This window comes from Cnephaeus nilssonii (genome assembly GCF_951640355.1).
Source record: "Cnephaeus nilssonii genome assembly, chromosome: 3".
Taxonomy (NCBI): domain Eukaryota; kingdom Metazoa; phylum Chordata; class Mammalia; order Chiroptera; family Vespertilionidae; genus Cnephaeus; species Cnephaeus nilssonii.
Genome location: NC_137074.1, coordinates 4,297,703 through 4,303,745, shown reverse-complemented (window position 1 = coordinate 4,303,745; position 6,043 = coordinate 4,297,703).

The following is a 6,043-nucleotide window of genomic DNA, read 5'->3' as shown; positions in this document are numbered from 1 at the left end:
AGGTTCTGGCCAGTGCAATCAGATAAGAAGAAACAAGGGGCATCTAGATTGGAAAGGAAGAGGTGTGACTGTCTTCATTCACAGATGACGGAATCATTTATGCAGAAAATCCTATGGAACATACAAAAAAGTTATGAGAACTAATAAGTGAATTTAGTAAGGTTTCTGAATATAAGAATAATATACTAATGGCAATTGCATTTCTATATACTAGCAATGAACAATAAGGAATACTTAGGAATAAATGTGACAAAAAATATGAATAACCTCTACACTGAAAGATAAAAACAATGCTGACTGAAACTAAAGACATAAATAAATGGGAAAATAAGCCCCTTTATTCAAGATTACTAAAATATAAATTTTCCCCAAATTGATTGATGGAGTCAATGCAATCCAAATCAAAATCTTTTTTTGTAGTAATTGATAAATGGATCCTGAAATTCATGTGGTAATGCGAAGAACCTAGAATAGTCAAAACAACATGGAAAAAGAACAAAGTTAGAGGACTCACACTACCTGATTTCAAGAATTATTATAAAACTATAGTAATCAAAACCAATGTGGTACTTGTGTAAAGACAGACAAATAAAACAATAGAACAGAATAGAGAATCCAGAATCAGATCCACATATAGGGAATATAACCAGTAGAATCTATATATATAAAAGCCTAAATGACCGTCCGACAGTCCGACTGTCCAACCGGTAGCTATGATGCACAATGACCACCAGGGGGCAGACACTCAATGCAGGAGCTGCCGAGCTGCAGTGACTTGGCAGCTGCAGTTCTCTGGTGGTTCATACACGTGCAGATGGGAGCTCCCTGTTCTCAAAGACTGGAGAGGGGTCGGCCAGGTGAGTGCTCACTTCCCACTGGGCCCACACGCAGCCTGGGTGCAGAATTGCATCTAGAAATCCACCCAGCTGGTTTCATGCCCTGGATGTTTATCCTCCTGGGCCCCCATACACTTTAGTGATCCTGTTCCCAGCAGAAATGCAGGCAGCCTAAACCATGTACCTCTCTGGCCTTCTCTACCTCCACCGGGGTGTCTGGCCCAAGGCCAGGGTTCTCACCTCTCTGAGTGCTACTGAAGTCAATGATCTAGAACAGAAAGGGTGTGGTTGGCTGCCTTTCTCAACACACCAGCACGCCAGCCTGCAGTTTATAACACCGAGTAATGAGGACTCATGACAAATTGTCTCTCACACATGACCTTGGGGGATAAAGTGTCTAATCACATCAAGGCTGATGATGCCAATTGGCACTTCTGAGTCCCCTTCTGTTTCCTGAACCAAAGCCCGTCTCTGGTTTGTAAGCGGGAGCAATGATTAATCTTCTATGAACACTTGCATGTCAAAATGCATCTACTGACTGAGGAGGCTCTCTGGAGCAGACACTTGTCATTGTAAAAAATACTCCCCAGAATCTTGGCTCTAAAGGCAGCTATATGTTATGCAGAGAAATTGAAGAGCATGAATAGAATGGTTACAGAGGAGAAGATAAAAAGAGGGACATACCCTGTGTTAATATCCTGGTCATTTGGCATTATCAGCTGCTGTTATATATGAGTTATCTCCAGATAATCAAAACTTCCTCCTCTAGCATCAGAATTAATTTAAATAATTGAGCTCTTTTAATGGAAATCATTCTAAAGAGCACAGCATGGTTTCCTTCTTTCTAAAAAGAGAACAATGAGCATGATTTCACATTTTCTTGATGGGTCGTGGTTATTTAATACAGTGCATTCAATAAATACAATGCCGCTTCGCTAGCAGCAGTACTTCTGCCGTCGGTGGTATTCTCCCCAGACCTCACTTGTTCGCACTTGCTCTGGGCGACAAGTTTAAATAATCACATTTGTTAGGATTGTGTGTGAAGTAAAGGTCAACAAGGAATACATAGTAAAATGTGTTATATTAGCACCCAAGGCTTTGGAAATTTTATTTTCCATATTAAAAGTCTTTATTTATGCACTTAGGCTGGGGTTCTAGAAAGCCAGGTGTATGGAAGAAATGCTTTCACCAAATAAATGACATGTAAGGAATACAACAACAACAACAACAATAACCTAGATATTTATAATAATAACGCTTTGTGTGCGGTGGTTTCTTTAATTCTCAAAACTGAGTCTTGAGGCAAGTAGGTGGCCCTTCACTGTGGAGTATGGGAACTCTGACCCAATGCCCGTGTGTTTATAAGAAGCCAATGCCTTGTAAAGAATGAAATTCCAGGTTCGTATTGAACAAAACAAGTTTGTAGAGACTATCCTGAATTTGGTGTCCATTCGGGTCAATCTCTACACCTTTGCATCTGTTGCATCTGTATTCATTGTAGTTTGCAATGAGAAATTTTATGTGAGGAAGAGGCAAAGCTAGCACACCTAGGAACCCTCAGATAAATTATATTTATCATATTCAGTACAATTATGATGATAAGTTTCTCTTATGATACCTCATACCTTGTTTTGTAATAATTTACATGCTGATGAGATGATTCATTAACACAACACCCCTCCACTGCTCTAAATAAACATAACTTTATGCATGGTGGCCAAACTGTATTCCATGGGCTGCTCACCTGTTTTTATAAATAAAGTTTTATTAGAACACAGACACACTCATTGATTTACCTATTAGCTATGATTATGTTTGCCCTATGAAGTAACAGAAGTAGAATATAGGGCCCACAATGCCCAAAATATTTACTATCTAGCCCTTTAAGAAAAATGTTCCCAACTTCAGATTTATGTTAAATCATGATAATATTTTCCAGGCTGACATTTGAAACATATGGTCTGAAATGTCGGTGTATTCCCATGATAATACTTCATTTATTCAGCAAATATTTATGGAGTGTGTCCTATAGGTCAGGCACAAGACAGGAAACAGTGATGAAGAAAGTACTAGTAAACCATACCCTTGCCCTTCAAGACAGACATCAGTCACATAATCAAAAATCAAAGTAAAATTACAACTCTGGTCAGTTTCACAGAACAAAATAATATACATTTGGAGCTTATTGCCAGGAATTGGGTTAGACCACTGTGCAGGCAGGCTGGAATTCTCGCAGAGTGGAGGGCAGGAAGGACAGGCAGGAACTGGGCCCTGGGCCCTGGCTGCAGCCGAGTTCACAGGTAGAATTTCTTCTTTCAGGTAAGGCTCGGCTCTGCACCTGCAGTCTTTCAGTCTGGCCCACCCAGATCATCTAGGAAAATCTCCTTTACTTAAAGTCAGCTGATTACAAACCTTAATCACATGTGTGAAATATCTTCCCAACAACACCTAGATTAGTCTTGGTTGAATAAGTGGGAACTTAACCTAGTCAGCTGGACACATCAGAAGACTATCACAGTACTAAATACAGTAGGTCCTCGGGTTACGTCAGAGATTCATTCCTACAGCGTGACATAACGCAATTTTCGCCCTACGTCAGAACCCACCTACATAAGCACCTACGTCACTCACATGGAGCACATACACAGCAGTAATGAAGTGAAACAGTAAAAAAAAATTTAAAAGAAAGATAACAATTCCTGACCTTTACTTGTGGTAAATAAATCATAAAAAACATAAAGCACATATGTACATACGTCGAAATGACGGAACTTTTTTTTATAAATAAATGGGAGATGGTGACATAACCACAAAATGACGTACGTCGAGTCCCACATAACCCAAGGACTATCTGTATTGCAATTTGCTTTACTTTTACAGAGATGTTTATGTTTTCAACAGCTTTATCGAAGAATAATTTACATACAATAAAATTCACCCATTTTAATTTTTTCCAGTTTTATTGAGATACTAGAGGCCCGGTGCACAAAATTCATGCACTCAGGGGGTGGGGTCACTCAGCCCGGCCTGCACTCTCTAGCAGTTGGGGAGCCCTCGGGGGCTGTCTGACTGATGGCTTAGGCCCGCTCCCCGTCAGCCCAGCTCAGGGCTTCTGGCTAAGCGGCGCGCTCCTTATGGGAGTGCACTGACCACCAGGGGGCAGCTCCTGCCTTGAGCGTCTGCCCCCTGGTGGTCAGTGCACATTATAGTGACCAGTCGTTCCACCATTCAGTCGATTTGCATATTAGCTTTTAATTATATAGGATAATTGAAAGATAACATTATGTTAGTTTAAGGTGTAGAATAATAATTTGATATTTGAATATATTGCAGAATGATTACCACAATATGTTTAGTTAGCATTTATGCCCTCACATAATCACATTTTTTTCCTTGTGATGAGAACTTTTAAGATATTTTACAAGTTACCTATTTTAAGTGTACAGGTTGATGAGATTTTATTAATATACTGAAGGCCTGATGCATGAAATTTGTGCAAGAGTAGGCCTTCCTTCCCCCGGCTGCTGGCACCAGCTTCCCTCTGGCACCTGGGACCCGGGCTTCTCTCTGGCTGCCAGCAGGCACCCAGGACCCGGGCCTCCCTCGCAGACCCGGCTCCGTCTGGAAGGTCGTCCGATCTAATTAGCATATTATGCTTTTATTATTATAGATCCCTGTGTGTGTGTGTGTGTGTGTGTGTGTGTGTATGTGTGTGTGCGCGCACACATGCGCGCATGCAGATATCAACACAGTCAATGGTTAAAACATTTTTATGCCCCAGAAAGTTCTCTTGCGTCATCTTTGGGGGTGGTCATTATTCTGCCTACCACATACAGTGTATTGCATTAAATGATTTTGGGATTTTAAACCTACCTTGCATTCTTGAGATAAATTCCAGTCAGCCATGGTGTATCATCATTTTTTATATACTGTTGGATTCAACTGGCTAAAAAAATTTTTAAAACTTTTACATCTATATTCATAAAGGATATTAATCTCTAGTTTTCTTATGATGTCTTTGTCTGGCTTTGGTATCAGAGTAATGCTGGCCCCATAAAATGAGTTCAGAATTAACTCTTCCCTCCTCTCTTTGTTGAAAGAAAACTGGTAACCTTTTTTCCCCTTAATGTTTGCTAAAACTCACCACCAAACTCACATTGATTATTTTTTGTAGGGATATTTAAAATTACTAATTCAATTATTTTGTTTTATATAGAAATATTTAAATAATCTGGTGGTTTTTTTCTTGAGATATCAAGATAGTGTATATTTTTAAAGGAATTTATCCATTTCATATAAGTGGTCTTGTTGAGATACAATTGTTCATAATATGCTTTTAAAGTCTATGAGGTCTGTATCATCCAGGTACTGATAATATGTGAATTTTCTCTTTTTTTCTTCATCAGTGAGCTAAAGCTTATTCTATCTGATTAATCTTTTAAGAACTAACCTTGAGCCCAACCGGTATGGCCCAGTGGTTGAGTGTTGACCTATGAACCAGGAGGTAATGGTTCAATTCATGGTCAGGGCACATGCCCAGGTTGCGGGCTCCATCCCCAGTGTGGTGCATGCAGGACGCAGCCAATCAATGTTTCTCTCATCATTGATGTTTCTATCTCTCTCTTTCCCTCTCCCTTCCTCTCTGAAATCAATAAAAATAAATTTTATAAAAAGAACTAGCCTTGGTATTATTGATTTTCTCTACTGTTTATTCATTTTCTGTCATTGATCCATTCTGACAGTTTTCTTTTCTGCTCAGATTTTGTTTTTTTTAATTTGGTCATCGTCTTCCAGCTTCTTAAGGTGAAAGCTTCAAGCACCCATTTTGTATCTTTTTTTTAATCCTCACCAGATGATATGTTTTTATTGATTTTGAGAGAGAGAAAGAAACATCAATTGGTGTCTCTCACAGGAGATCAAACCTGAAAACTTTCAGTATGTGGACAACACTCTAACAAACTGAGCCACCTGGCCAGGACTCGAACCTTTTTTTCTAAAGCTACAGTTTCTCTCTAAGATCTACTTGAGCTGCAGCACACACATTTTGTTATTTATGTTTACACTAGAGGCCCGGTGCATGAAAATCCCTGCACTGGAGGGGAGTCCCTCAGCCTGGCCTGCCCCCTCTCACAGTCCGGGAGCCCACAGGGGCGGGAGGCAACCGGGCGATCAGGGGAAGGCGACGCCCCCATCACACTTCTGCTGCT